The sequence below is a fragment of the Ambystoma mexicanum genome, chromosome 3q (assembly GCF_040938575.1).
Source record: "Ambystoma mexicanum isolate Mex_15411 chromosome 3q, UKY_AmexF1_1, whole genome shotgun sequence".
Classification (NCBI taxonomy): domain Eukaryota; kingdom Metazoa; phylum Chordata; class Amphibia; order Caudata; family Ambystomatidae; genus Ambystoma; species Ambystoma mexicanum.
This window is the reverse complement of record NC_090926.1, coordinates 1,198,323,204-1,198,339,094: the sequence shown is the minus strand read 5'-3', so window position 1 is coordinate 1,198,339,094 and position 15,891 is coordinate 1,198,323,204. Positions and strand designations below refer to the sequence as shown.

At 47.2% G+C, this 15,891-nt stretch overlaps 1 long non-coding RNA gene across 2 annotated transcripts; it reads left to right on the top strand.

Annotated features, from left to right (window-relative positions):
• Positions 1–12,461: 12,461 nt before the first annotated feature.
• Positions 12,462–14,195, top strand: LOC138447741 (uncharacterized). 2 transcript variants are annotated; one of them, XR_011259938.1, is made up of 4 exons: positions 12,462–12,665; positions 12,821–12,951; positions 13,206–13,338; positions 13,572–14,195. It is a non-coding gene; the product is annotated as an uncharacterized lncRNA (long non-coding RNA). The 2 variants fall into 2 exon arrangements; XR_011259937.1 differs by lacking the exon at positions 13,206–13,338 and having other exon boundaries at positions 12,472–12,665.
• Positions 14,196–15,891: the final 1,696 nt, after the last annotated feature.

The following is a 15,891-nucleotide window of genomic DNA, read 5'->3' as shown; positions in this document are numbered from 1 at the left end:
AACAGGCTTAATACCGAAGAGGCTTCTAAGCGCAGACCTGGGATTCGAACCTGTGTAATACAAACTAACATGGCCCGAGCTCAGGAACATCAGAAGAAATGTTACAATAAGAAGGCAGTAATTAGATTTATTTCTATAGGCCAAAGGTGTTGGTTCTCCTTCCATCATTTAAAAATAAGATGCTTTCTAGATGGCATGGGCCATATGAAATCCTAGAACAAACAGGACCCTATAATTATAAAGCCTCTCAGCCCAAACGAAAAATTTAAAGGCATATATATCATGTCAATTTACTTAAAGAATGGAGACAAGACCCAGAGTGAAACAAGCTTATTATCTGTGTTACGCTCACCTGATATCCACGGGGACGCCACTCAACCCGGGTTGGTTGCAGGTATTTTCTCCCCAGTTTTCCCAGGTGTTGTCTATGGAGGATGTACAGCCTGAAAATACAGGAGGGCTGGGTTCAAGACTGGCCAACTTAGGTAAATATCCTCCCTGCACCCCCTGTGACTTCAGCACCTCTGGGCCCTCTCGTCACCTTCTTGTGGGATTAGGCGTGCTCTCCGTCATGCCTTCTTGGCAGGGCAGCCTTGTCTTCGGTGGGCGTGTGCGGCCAAGTTACTTCACTAGCGCGTGCCTGTTTCAATGTTTCTCAGGTAGGTCTTATTGCAGCAGTTCTGTATAGCGTTGTTGTTCGTGCATGCCTTTCTTGTTTAATAATGTCTTTTTCTCCCCTAGGTGTGCAGAGCTTCTGTGTGGCGAACTGGTTGAGTTGGGCCTCGCCGGTAAATGATGTCGCGTGATGTGCGCTACAATGCGTCAAGTAAGCGCTATGCGCAGCGCTGCCTTGTCTTGCCTTTACTAACCTGTTTTCTTCCTTCCTTACAGGTCGCGGTGCTTCTCCAGCGTGTGCGGAACTTCGGAGCAGTGCCGGCCGGGAGGCGACCAGCCAGGTAAGCTTCTTGTGCTGTTTTTGGTTTAGCACTGTTAGAATATGCCGTCTCTATTATTGTCCTCTCCTTCCCTCTTTCAGGTCTTTCGTTCCGGAAGGTATGCGGAGTCCAGAAGAAGCTGTTCACTGGAGCTGAGAGCGGATAACAGGATGGAGATTGCAGCTAAGAAGCTGCTAACGATGTCCCTTTTGTCTCTTCTGCAGGTTCTTTTTCTCTGAGGCACGTGGGTAACACAGGACACGGTGAGCGTCACGTTGCAGTCTGCAAAGTAGCGCAAAGCGTGCTTTCTTGTTCAGGTGTGGTTTAAATAGCCTCAACAAAGTAGTCCAGGTAAAGTAGTCCCTAGGCCACCACACCCAAAACACTATACCGCATAGCTTAGTTCCCAGGAACCAAGCTACGTGGGTGCCTCCATGTTGGCTGCAGGCCCAAATGAAAAAAGTAGTCCCCCTTACATATGTTCTTCAAAGTGTATGAGCCTGGTGCCATAGGCACCAGGACTGGCCCCAAGAGTGTCTTGGGAGTGGATCCCAGGCCTTCAAGGTCTTGATGGAGCCCCAAGCCCTGATCCTACCTGGCAAGTGGACTTGCCAGTGGGGGTCTGGAGTAAGGGTTGTGACAATCTGGAGAAAGTGAAACTGATCAGTTAATCTCCCCTGAGTTATCTCAAAATCATAAACAAGATCTATTAGACCATGTAAGCTATTTGCTGATGTGTTTAGAACTGAACCTGGGTACAGGCCCTCTCCCTGCTCTCTTCTTGATCCTGGATATGGTGCTGAGGACTCCGACTGCTGTCTACCCTGCTACTACCTATAGGAGATATTGGGGACAACTTCTAGACACCTGGACTGCATGCAAGCTACCCAATAGGCTGGCTAACCTCATAGCATAAGTAATTTCCCTCTAAACAACAGGAACGCTCCTATATTGCAATGCATAGTGCCCTCCACCCATACTTCACTGATTTGTGCTGTGTGCTACATATTTGGAGCAGCTTAATAGTGACTTTGCGATTATTGTACCAGAGCGCCGGTGCCTGCCTCATGGTACTCCGGACAGCACTGTGATAACATCTGGCTGGCAAGAGCAAGCAAACCGTTACAATACCCAGGGGCTCCCCATGTTAATGGGCCGCTGCTTCATGGTTGGACAACTCACTCTATACTGGTGGATAGCAGCCCCTTACGTCTGTGAGAGGGTATACCGACGCCCCCAACAGCTGGCACGATTACAACACAGCCAACTTCGTAATGACAAAAGAATCAGGAAGGAAACAAAGTTCTATTAACGTACACCAGAGCAACCCCAAAAGCGGCACCCACTCCAGAGGATCGTGGGCCGCTGGGAGCCACCTCTGAACCGACTGAACCTTTGGAATTGCAGCGCATGATGGCCTGCATGTAGGAGGGCTTCACTGCTGTCCACAAGCTAGACGACATCACTAGCATGATTGGATCAATTAAGGCGAAGCTAGAAAATACTGACCTACGACTCACGGAAGCTGAAAATAGAGTCAGAGCGCTGGAAGATAATGTTGGTTGACTGAACTCGGACGTGACCACTCTCATGAAACAAATGCAAGCTGTTACTAAGAAAAATGATGAACTGAAATCTATGTCCAGGCGGAATAACATTTCAGATCATAGGGGTCCCGGAGAATAACATTGATGGCACAATGGAAAACTTTGTGGAGCAGACCCTGTTGTCCCTGCTAGGCAGCAAAAGACAGCAAAACATGACACAGGCAGAAAGAGAAGCTCTTTCTGAACTATCCAAGAAATCTGAATTAATCATTAAACCCGCCGACAAAGGGGGCGGAATAGGCATCATGAAAACTGAGCAGTACCATCGTATGGTCATAGATCTCCTGAAAGATCGGTAAAACTACAAAGTATTAAAAAAAGATCCAACAAAAGATTTAAAAACAGAAATTGCTTCAATGGTCTCCTTTGCATTAGAAAGAGACTGGATCACAGACAAAGAATCCGAATTTCTCCTAACTTCACAGGGCAGAACCCTGTAACGCTCACCTGGTTCCCTCGGAGGCGCTGGTCTTGACTGGGCGGTGAGAACGTCTTCAACGTTAGGCGTAGGATTCGTTTGGCTCCCGGATTTGACCCCTTCCTCACCGAAAGCTTGACCTGCAGTGTGAGGTGTCTGCAAGTGGAAAATCAAGGTACTAGTGGCTGTAAGGCTGGGAGAAGTTCTTAGCCCCTCTCTCCCTCTCTTCCCGTGGTACTCGGGTGATTGTTGTGCTCACCTTAAGTAAGTGAATGCTGAGCTCTCCATCCTGCGTCTTGTGCAGGGGCGCTGGATCCAGTTACTTCACTGGATGTGAGTTCCGCCTCTTGATTGCAGAGGGTAGTTGAGAGCGAAGCCGCCGTTTGCTGCACGAGCGTGACTTGTAAGTATTAAAGTTCTCTTTAGATTGCTCTCTTCAAATGTCTTTTCCCCTAATGTCTATGTCTTTTACTTTTCAGATGCTGTCGATGCCAAAGAAGATGCTCTCCCCGATTCGTGGCAGAGAGCGTAACAAGAAGATGATGAATTTGAGGGCACGTAAGTAGGAAGGCTGTTTTGGGGCCGTAGAATGCACCTTAATGTCCCCTTTTGTCTCTACAGGTGCCGGAATGCAGTGCGAGCAAGGTTGGAGCAAGCGCAACACAGGTAAGCAGTTTTGTAACCAAGCGTTGCTAACCAATGTTCTTTGTCTTTGCAGGCCCGATGCCGGACGAGAAAAGCAGAAAAAACGTCTTGGATGCTGCCGATGGATCGGGTGAGTCGAAGCGCTAACTTTGCCTTTGTCTAACCTGTGCCTTTTGTTTTGCAGGAGCCGCTGAAGATTGAAGATTGGTTCCCAGCAGGTAATTTTCGTAATTACAGGGTCCGGAGCTGAAGATTCGCTGGAGCTGACACGGTGAGCGTCCTGCTGCAGATGCAGAATAACGCAAAGCATGTGGTACCAATCGGGTGTGGTTTAAATAGCCCATAGGAGTGCTTAGGTGTCTTCTTCCACAGCAGCCTCGACCAGGTAAAAGAGTTCCTGCTTCCAGAAGGGTTCCAGCAGCAATGATCCAGGGAGTGGTGCCTGCCCCACCCAGAAGGAAAAGTAGTCCCTGCCAGAAGAGAGTAAAGGCTCATCTTGCTGGTAAGTAAGCAGCATGGTCTGCTCCAGGTAGGTTCGCCCAAGCACCTTTACACTTGATTTGAGCCCGGCGCTTCCTGTGCCGGGACGGATCCTTACTATGAGCCTGGCACCACCGGTGCCAGGACAAGGTCCAAAAGGTCCCTATTGGGACTTGCTGGTGCCGATAAGACATGTTATGAGCCTGCTCCCAAGGATGTTGGGTAGGTCCTGACTCCTTGAAAGCAGTGGTCATGACAGCACCCCCCCTCAAGGCCCCTCCCAAATTCGTCTTCTCCGGGGGTTTTGGTTTATCAGGAAAAGTTCGATGAAACTTCTTAACCAGACGGGGTGCATGAACATGTTCCGACGGTTCCCAAGATCGTTCCTGGGGGCCATAACCTTTCCAGTCAATCAGATAGTATAATTTAGATTTGGAAATCTTGGAGTCTAATATGTCTTGTATTTCGAATTCTAGTTCTCCGTCCACAAGAATAGGGTCTGGAGATTTTGTCAAACGGGTTCCAGGTTGCATGGGTTTCAGTAGTGAGACGTGGAAAACTGGATGTATCTTCACATGGGCAGGTAGGCCCAATTTAACCGCCACTGGATTGATTATGGCAGTGATTGGGTAAGGCCCCAGGTATCGTGGATTGAAAGTACGCAGTCCTTTTAGGGGTAAATGTTTGGTGGATAGCCAGACCTGATCTCCCACAAGATATTGAGGAGCTTCCTTTCGATGTAGATCCGCACACTTCTTGTATTGCTCCTTGGCCTGCTTGAGGTGAGATGTGGCCTCTTTAAAGGCTTGAGTGATTGTCGAATGCAGATGATCTACAGCGGGTGTTCCAAGAGTCTGAGGTGGGTCAAGATTTGAGGTGCGAGGGTGGATTCCATATGAAAGAAAAAACGGAGTTTTCCCAGTTCCGGCGTGGACTGAATTATTATAAGCGTACTCCGCAATCCAGAGAATGTCTTTCCAAGTGCCCTCTGATTGTTGTAACATGCAGCGTAGATACTGTTCCAAGGTTTGGTTGGTCCTCTCGGTCTGCCCGTCGGTCTGGGGATGGTGGCTGGTCGAAAGCCTTATGTCAATTTGGGCTAGGCGACAACAACTCCGCCAGAAGTGGGAAATAAATTGACTCCCTCTATCTGAGATTAAAACTGAAGGAAAGCCGTGCAACCGAACGATGTTTTCGAGGAATTCTCGGGCCAAAATTGGAGCTGTAGGTAACCCTTTCAATGGGATGAAATGAGCCATTTTCGAGAATAGGTCCACAATCACTAAGATTGTATTAAATCCGGAGCATGGTGGTAAATCCGTGATGAAGTCCATGGAGATAGTATGCCATGGGTGTGGAGGAATGCCTAATGGATGTAGGAGGCCTGCTGGGTTCTCCTTCTGGTTTTTGCTTTGAGCGCATACACCACAGGAATTAATGAAATCCTTAATGTCCTTTCTCCAAGACGGCCACCAAAAATGTCTTTTTATCTTTTCCAACGTTTTGGTAATGCCGGGATGTCCTTCCATTAAGGAGTCATGGTAACAAGAGATCACCTGTCTTTGTAAATCGGTACATGGTAGATATAATCTTCCTCGAAAGTATAGTAGGTTCTTATCCATTGTGAAATCATTTCCCTTGCGTTGCCAGTCTTGCACTTCTGCTGGAGTCAGCAGATCTTTAACTTTAGCTTCAATGTCTTCAATGGATTGTGCACCTATCAAACCCAGGATTCTCTGTTCCGGAATTATGGGTACGGGTTCAGGATTGGTCGTGAGTTCATCTACTCCAATTCGGGAGAGAGCATCTGCTTTTCCATTCTTGTTGCCTGGTCGGTAAGTTATCACAAAGTCGAATTCGGCGAAAAACAATGCCCAGCGAAGCTGTCTCGAGGATTGAGCTTTGGCTGATTTAAGGTACTCTAAATTACGATGATCCGTGATGACGGTGACTGTGTGTCGAGCCCCCAAGAGATAATGCCGCCAAGCTTTAAAGGCGGACTTGATAGCCAAAAGTTCCTTATCTGTAATGGTATAGTTAATTTCAGGAGCTGAAAATTTGCGGGACCAAAATGCCACTGGGTGTAACTGATTTGTTTCCGGGTCTCTTTGCGAAAGTACTGCTCCCATTGCGAGACTGGAAGCATCAGTCTCTACTATATAGGAAAGTTCCGGGCGAGGATGTTTTAGAACTGGAGCCGAGGTGAATTTTGTTTTTAGTTCCTGAAAAGCTTGTTCAGCCTCTGTAGACCATTCGAAACGTTTATTCTTTCTGAGGAGGGCTGTAATGGGTTGGACTACTCGAGAAAACTCTGGGATAAATCTTCGGTAAAAGTTGGCGAAGCCCAACATGCTTTGAACTCCTTTCACTGATGTTGGTGAGGGCCACTTAACGATAGCGTCCATTTTTCTTGAGTCCATGTGGACTCCATTAGGTGACAAAATAAATCCCAAAAATTCGACCTCCGTGACGTGAAAAACGCATTTTTCCAATTTTGCAAAGAGCCTGTGTTTTCGGAGCCGCTCCAATACTGCGGTGACATGTTTTCGATGTTCCGCCTCAGAGGACGAGTAGACCAGAATGTCATCAATATAGACAACTACACATACGTCAATGAGCTCTCTGAGGACGTCATTCATAAATTACTGAAAGGCTGCCGGAGCGTTGCAAAGCCCAAAGGGCATTACTTGATACTCGAACAGTCCATATTTAGTACGAAAGGCCGTCTTCCATTCATCGCCCTCTTTTATTCGTACTAAATGGTAGGCTCCTCTGAGGTCCAGCTTTGTGTAGATACAGGCACTTTTAACCTGGTCAAGAAGTTCAGGGATCAATGGTAACGGATATCTGTTCTTAATCGTAATCTGGTTCAGGGCACGGTAATCTATGCATGTTCTTAGGTCTCCCTCTTTTTTTGGCACGAAGAACAAAGCTGAAGAGGCTGGGGACTTCGAGGGACGGATAAATCCATTAGTCAAGTACTGGTCCAAATACTGCCTTAGGTGAAGATTTTCAGGTTCTTTGAGGGCATAAATTCGACTGCATGGAGGAGTGGATCCTGGAACCAAGGCTATTTGGCAGTCGTATGATCTGTGAGGAGGCAGCGAATTAGCTTGATCTTTCCGAAAGACATCCTGAAATTCCCGGTATTCAGGAGGCAGGTGAGGACTCTCAGAAGTAGTTGCAGCTAGCTTCGTGCGGGGCTGCGGATAACAGGTAGGTGCGCATTCTGGAAACCGGATTGTCTTTGCTCGCCAGTCAATTTGAGGATTGTGTTTCTCCAGCCAAGGGATTCCCAGGATAACTTGAAACTGTGGAGCCTTGATCACGTCAAACACGATCTTCTCTTGATGTCCATCTTGGCTTACCAACGTCACTTCCATGGTGGTGTGAGTAACTGGTCCGGAAGCTATTTCCGTACCATCCACGGTGGTGATAACGTCTTTCACCGAATTAGGACAAAGAGATAGATTCATCCTGGCGGCCAATTCACAGTCCACGTAATTGCCGATTGCGCCACTATCTATGTATGCTTTAATGGCATGCATACGATTGGGTTGTTCCGGACTCACGAGGACCATTGGCATGGTAAAATGCGAGGTCAAAGAACTGGTTTTAACGCTCGGCAAGCGGACCTCTACACTTGTCGGGCGAGGTCGTTTTCCGACTCTGAACTTTTGGCACCCTTATCGGAAGCTCCTACTGTCTTCTTCTTTGGTTTCACTGGGCAATCTTGGAGGAAGTGCCCTGAGTTCCCGCAACAGAGGCACAATTGCAGTTGTCTTCTCCTTTCTCTTTCCTTTTGGGTTAGAGGTCCTTTCACCACCCCAATCTGCATGGGTTCCACAGTATCATTTCCTTTAACGGAGCTCTGTGGTCTTGAAAAAACTCGATTCTCAAACCTGGAACGATCGGCTTTTCGATTTTGTATTCTATGATCCAGTTGCACCACCAGATCAATGTATTCGGAACAGTCTTGTGGAGGATTCACCACCTGTGCCAGAACGTCTTTAAGTTCTCCACGAAGGCCTCTATAGAAAAGGGTGATTCTCTTATCCTCAGGCCACCCGGTTTCAACCACTAGTCTGTTGAATGATGCAATGTAGGCCAGAAGATCTTGATTACCCTGTCGTAGTGAAAGAAGTTCATTGTCCAGGGCCTGTCCCTGAGAATGTCTTGCGAACAATCTTTCCATACTAGCTTGGAAGTCCTGGAAATTATACAGAATAGGGTTATCTTGAGTCACTAAAGGAATAGACCAATCTGCGGCACTGCCGCTAAGATATGAAAGCACGAAGGCCACCTTAGCCTGGTCCGTTGGAAAAGCGGCAGGTCTACACAGAAAGTGCAAACGACACTGATTGATGAAAACAGCAAATCTTTTCGGATCACCTGAAAAGCGTTCGGGCGGAGCCAAAGGTACATTTCCTGGTAGATTAATTTGCACCAGATTAGAGGAAGCTGTTGGGGCATGGCTACCACCAGGGGTAGGCAGAGGAGTCTGTCCCGCTTGGGCTTGTAACAATTGTCTAGCCAAGTCGTCTGTTCGCTCCTTAGAAACCACTAGCTCTCTCCTTAGGGCATTTGTTTCCTGGCGAGCTGCGTGTACTTCTGCTCTCAACTCCCCGAGCAACTGGGCCAATTGGTCTGTGTCCGAAGTCTCCATTGCGCCTGGGCGGGAAATGTATGGTGAGGCTTTGCGTTCTGTAACGCTCACCTGGTTCCCTCGGAGGCGCTGGTCTTGACTGGGCGGTGAGAACGTCTTCAACGTTAGGCGTAGGATTCGTTTGGCTCCCGGATTTGACCCCTTCCTCACCGAAAGCTTGACCTGCAGTGTGAGGTGTCTGCAAGTGGAAAATCAAGGTATTAGTGGCTGTAAGGCTGGGAGAAGTTCTTAGCCCCTCTCTCCCTCTCTTCCCGTGGTACTCGGGTGATTGTTGTGCTCACCTTAAGTAAGTGAATGCTGAGCTCTCCATCCTGCGTCTTGTGCAGGGGCGCTGGATCCAGTTACTTCACTGGATGTGAGTTCCGCCTCTTGATTGCAGAGGGTAGTTGAGAGCGAAGCCGCCGTTTGCTGCACGAGCGTGACTTGTAAGTATTAAAGTTCTCTTTAGATTGCTCTCTTCAAATGTCTTTTCCCCTAATGTCTATGTCTTTTACTTTTCAGATGCTGTCGATGCCAAAGAAGATGCTCTCCCCGATTCGTGGCAGAGAGCATAACAAGAAGATGATGAATTCGAGGGCACGTAAGTAGGAAGGCTGTTTTGGGGCCGTAGAATGCACCTTCATGTCCCCTTTTGTCTCTACAGGTGCCGGAATGCAGTGCGAGCAAGGTTGGAGCAAGCGCAACACAGGTAAGCAGTTTTGTAACCAAGCGTTGCTAACCAATGTTCTTTGTCTTTGCAGGCCCGATGCCGGACGAGAAATGCAGAAAAAACGTCTTGGATGCTGCCGATGGATCGGGTGAGTCGAAGCGCTAACTTTGCCTTTGTCTAACCTGTGCCTTTTGTTTTGCAGGAGCCGCTGAAGATTGAAGATTGGTTCCCAGCAGGTAATTTTCGTAATTACAGGGTCCGGAGCTGAAGATTCGCTGGAGCTGACACGTGAGCGTCCTGCTGCAGATGCAGAATAACGCGAAGCATGTGGTACCAATCGGGTGTGGTTTAAATAGCCCATAGGAGTGCTTAGGTGTCTTCTTCCACAGCAGCCTCGCCCAGGTAAAAGAGTTCCTGCTTCCAGAAGGGTTCCAGCAGCAATGATCCAGGGAGTGGTGCCTGCCCCACCCAGAAGGAAAAGTAGTCCCTGCCAGAAGAGAGTAAAGCCTCATCTTGCTGGTAAGTAAGCAGCATGGTCTGCTCCAGGTAGGTTCACCCAAGCACCTTTACACTTGATATGAGCCCGGCGCTTCCTGTGCCGGGACGGATCCTTACTATGAGCCTGGCACCACCGGTGCCAGGACAAGGTCCAAAAGGTCCCTATTGGGACTTGCTGGTGCCGATAAGACATGTTATGAGCCTGCTCCCAAGGATGTTGGGTAGGTCCTGACTCCTTGAAAGCAGTGGTCATGACAAACCCCCTGCCTTTATGCTCTACCCAAGATACATAAAGATTGTATCAACCCCCCTGGGAGACCAATTGTTTCAGCGTGTGGGTCTATATTAGAACCCCTGTGCAAATTTGTCGACCATTTCCTAAAACCCATCAGTGTGACAACCGAATCATACATTCGGGATACGATGCACACAATTCAGTTGTTCGAAAATCTGGACTTCGACCCTTCAAAACAGCGACTGATGACTCAAATCATTATATACCAGTATCCCCCCAACAAGCAGCAATTGACTGTGTGTATGAACATCTCATCACAGCAAACATGCAGACGAAAGCCCCACCAGAATTCATCATCGAAGTTATGACCATTGCCCTATGTAAAAACTTTTTTGAGTTTGACAATTCTACCTACAAATTAAGGGAACTGCTATGGAGGCAACTTTTGCCCCCAGTCTAGCAATCCTGCTTCGTTCCAGCAGAAGTTCCTGTTCAGTCAAACCAATAGGTGGAGGGGTAACATAAAACAATGGCGCAAATATATAGATGACGTCATATGCCTGTGGGAGGGGACAGAGGAGTCAATGAATGACTTTTTCACATGGCTGAACACGTGTAGCCTTGACATCCAATTCACGATGGAACACAGTAATTCGACTATTCACTTCTTAGATCTTACTATTGGATGCCAGCAAGGTAAACTAATCTGTAATACTTATCGAAAACCCATAGATCGTAATACTATTCTACACTTTGCTAGTAACCACCCTCAACACACCAAAGAAAGTCTACCGTACGGACAATTTTTAAGGATCCGAAGAAATTGCACGTCTTTGGAAGATTTGTACCACGATGCCAGCATTTTGAGCGACAGATTACGCGAAAGAGGATACCCAAAGAAACTGGTGTCAAGATCCTTGAAAAGGGCGAGGTTTACGTGCCGTGACTCACTCCCTACACCAAAAGCAAATACAACAGGGGATGACCCTATCACGTGTGTGATTACCAACGGCCAACATGCATTTGAAATCAAAAAGATCATCCACAAATATTGGCCCATTGCCAGACTCTGTTTGCCCGATCTACAAAAACCAAGATTCGCTTTCAAGAGGGCTCGGAATATAAGAGAACATCTGGTACATTCTATGTACATAAAAAAATCAAATCAAGAGAACCTTTGGAACCTTCGACCTCTTAAAGGACACTATCCTTGCGGGTCATGCTCAGTCTGCCAGTTCACTTAAAAAATACAAAAGTTTCACTTCGGAGCAAAAACATGGACCCTAGGTGATGTATCTAATTGCAAAACTACCCAAGTGGTATATTGCATCGAGTGTCTCTGCCAACTACGTTATGTTGGCCAAACGATGCGCAGTGTGGGCATACGGATTTCAGAACACCGGTCACGGATTAGGTGTAAGAATCTCACATCCCCCTTGGTACAACATTACATAGAACACAGACATAGCCCACAGGACATCAAATGGTGGGTCATCGAAAGGGTCCGGAGTGGTCCCAATATCCAAGGAAGACTTCTAGATTTGGAATGCAGGTGGATACACAAAATGGACTCTGTCACCCACGGGTTAAATGAACAACAACTTTTCCCGCACTAAAACAGTATGTGACCAAGACAGGCCCAACACAGGTTTCTGACGTGTTGATTCCGGCCCGTCGCATCAATCTGTACCAGAGGCAGACACACTATCCCCACCTCCTGCTCCAGTGCTCTGACAGCAGACACCCGCAGGCACTGGGACACCTGGCCCAGGGGGGATTTGGTTCCCCCCTCCCCGTCCTCCCTTTGTTTCCTTTTCTTCCCCCTTTCCCCCCTCCATCCCCATAAACTCTGGACCCTCCCCCACCTTCCTCCTTCCCCACACACCAAAACCCCCTCTTACCCCCCTTTTTTTCTGTCCTCTCACCCCTCTTCCCTTTCTCAACCCTTCCCCCGCTCCCCACCCCTCCGTCCCTCTCCTTCTGGACTAGATCGGTCATTAACATGATTTGTAGATACACAGGACTTGAATTGAGCCATAGCCCTTTCCACCAATACACCTTGTTTTTCCAATACATGTAGGCAAGTCCCACTTTGCTCTCGATCAACCCTGCCAGGTCTTTGCACTATCGAGGGCCATTGCCCCGGCTATGTGCACACATTCCCTGCCAGGGAGTAACACAATCAATCACGGTCTCTGTTTGTTTTTGTCATTAGACCGTGATTGGATTAGGAATGACGCGCCCCTCCGGGGCTTACCAGACTTGCCTCGGCTTGCTTCCGCATTCGAGGCGGGATGCACCAATCACATCAACGCTAACTGAGGATTCCGATTGGGTAATTCACACACACACATTTTTATCCTACTCAGACTCAAGCTCTCAGCATTTCGCGACGGCACGTCCCGTGAACGCCGCGGCTGAGCCGAGCTGCAGACGATTGCACAGCACAGCATCTAAGAGGCAGGTCAGCAGTGCAGTACTGGCATTACAACGGAGAAGGACCAGCCCATACACAGACATGGCGCTCCAAAGGTACTTAGAAAGACACACACCTAAGCAGCTATTTTTTGCTAGCTTCCTTAGCACGTTCCATTTATAGCTACAACCGAACTCCCCACTCATTCTTTTCCTCCTCTCTCTTCCCACCCCCCCCTCTTCTTCTTTCGTCGTCTTCTCTTTCCGGGCAGCCCACGCAGGTTGCAGGGATTCAACGACTGCGGCTGCTCTGAGCGGTTTGGATCACAAATGCGTCCCTCCCCACTGGTCTACACTTCGGGGAGACGACCTGGGAGACCAGTGGGATACCGGCCTCTACCAGGTACTCATTTTTAAAGTTTATCCACTGCTCCAAAAAAAATGTTCAGCTCGGGTGTCCACCTGGCCCTCGCAATAGTGCCGGGGTCCAGTACTGTAGGACACCCAGGCAGAGGTAGTTTTCCCTCTGGCCTGTTAAACTCAGAGGGGGCATTCAAAACTTGAATTTCCACCCCTTTCTCTCCCTTTCCCTCTTTTGCCCTCTACCCCCCTTTACAACCCCTCACCATCCCTCTTCTTTTCTTTTCTCTCACACAGTGATTGAAGACCCTGGATGCAGCATCCCTCAGCGCATCCTTTCTATGCCAGTCTGCTAGAGATGGTTCCGTTGCCCACAATTTTCCGGCCTAGAGGCATGTAACTCAGAGAGAGTTCCAACTAGATATTTGTGGTGAGACATTTACTTATCAAGTCCACCCTAAGGTGTCAGAGGTACAAGTCCCACACTGACCCTTCATTAGCCCATATTCTATGAAACCATTGTTCATTTTCTCCACTTTTGCATTTAGTGCTCCTTTTTCTTTACCAAACTTGCCCAGAAATGTCAAGAAAGGAAATACAATGCACAGAGAGGACATGAGATTTATTCTTCTCCTCTGTTTTTTGGTTTATATTATGTTACAGGGGCTGTTCAATTGCACTGAAGAAGGTGACTACTATGATGGAAAAATAAGCGATCCCTCTTACTCAGTCTCAAGACGGATGGTACTGCCGCCGAAACGTCAAGCTTACACGAGGGAGAACTACTAGCCCAATGCCAGGGGCTTCTTTTGACTTTTCAGTGTGATTCAGACACCATCAGGTGGATTGACCATATTTAACCCCCGACGACGTTGGCATATGATTATCAAAATTATTCCATGCAAATTTCTTTCTCTAAAAAGGATCAGTTAGATGTTTGAACATTAGAACTTTCTTGGCACTTGAATAATTTATGATGTATTATGTCATCGTAATTTAATTTAACACACCAGGCACTTGAATTCTGGACACACAATTTAATATTTCTAGGTGCATAACTAAGAGGTGTATATACTATATATGTTTTTCTTTCAGTTTATGTTGTAAATTTGTCTTTCTTCTTTAACCACATTAGTCCTCAGACTAGAAAAAGATTGATGCTGTTCCTCTGTCCAAAGACACCAATCTATGCTTTCCTTTACAGTCCAGCAATGTTTTTCACATGCAGGTGGTAGGAAATTTCATTTTTTGTCCTAAATACAATTAAGCTTATTGTATGAAACAGCCCCCTCTATGTGTGTGTAGTTTTTCTTCCTTGACAATTGAATGGGCAACTAACCTTGGGATATATTCCTTGAGTCGAAGGTGGAAGGTTCCCCAATTTAACTATAATGGCTTGCTCCCTCTGAGGAAGCACTTGGGTTGAGCCTATTAGTAGCAGTACTAACCCGTTTTGTGTTTTGTTTACTCTTGATGCCTGAGTCTGCTACTCCTCACCACGGGCACTCCGAAAACATTCTTTGATGTAGTCCCTGCTAGGCAAGCCCAAGCTGTGTCTGCAATTTGTGAATGAGCGCGTCCAGTGCTTGCTTGCACCTAAACCAAAGCCCGGTGGTCCGCCCCGTCCAATAATTGCCCGCCTGCTGAATTATCGAGACAGGGATGTTATCCTCTGGGCAGCTTGAGAAAAAGGGGAGATATTTTTGGTATCCAGCAGACTACACATTTATCCAGACTTTTCCATTGCCGTACAACAGAAGAGGAGGTACTTTAAGGCTGTAAAGAAAAGGTTCCGGAAGCTAAATATGAAGTACACAATGTTATACTTCTTTACCATCCCGTAGGATGCCATGAAATTCCGCGATGAACGCTCTCCCACAACCTGAAACTGGTTTGCTTAATACTTTCACATCTTACCTTGCCGTTTGCTACCAGAGTTCCTATTGTTGTTGTCTTGAGACGTACCTGGTATTAGAAGCCCTTTTTAGAAATTATTTACCACATTGCATATAATCTGGTGTACAATAGTTATTTTGTGTTTTGTTATCGCTGACTACAGGAGGAACATTTCTGGATAATACTATGTTCTTTCAAAAACTGTTGCAGGGCACGGGTTGATGCCTGTGTGCTAACTCCCCCATACAGAGTAGCAAAGTTTGGTTGGGTAATTGTTTTCAGGGTACCATCTTCCGAGTTAGGGGGAACATGAGGTAGGTGGGAGGGAGGGTTTTGTTGGGAATACAAAAGGCACTTGGTGTGGAAAGGGCATCATTACTCTATAACAGGTGGGACTGGGTGGGCAACAAATATTATACCATCCAAAATTCAACTCATAGTGTTGTGAAGTTATGCACCCTAATAACGAATGGTGGGTGAACTTATATGCATGAGTTGGAATGTGAGAGGGCTTGGGAACCCAATGATGCTTCGGAAGCTTTAGCTGTATGTGGAACGCCCTCGTGTCAAGTTAATTTTTCTACAAGAGACCCACGGACTGACTGTGAGGGGTTTGTCAAACACTGGGGCAAAAATAGGTTTTATTTACACGACGTATTCATCTCAATCTGGGGGCGTGATATCTTAGTCCACAAGTCATTGCCTTTTATGCACAAGAGTCCACCTGGATCCATCAGGGCGATATGTATTGGTCTATGGTATGCTGGTGGGATGGGAGGTGATTCTGCTGAATAGCTTTAGTCCTAATATCTATGACCCCAGGTTCTATACTGATCCAGCTGACATACTGACTCTGTACCCTCTGGTGCCTATATTGTTAGGGGGGACAGATTTCAACACCATCCTAGATGCGGACCGGGATAGGTCAGGTCGAGCCCACAGGGTGCTGTCTAAATCAGCGCAAGCGATACAAGCGTGGATGGGTGACTTTAATCTGGTGGAAGTCTGGAGAGTCCTTAATCCTGGGGAGAGTAGCTATATGTCTTATTCCACTGTGCACGACTCATTTTCCCTGCATAATAATAAT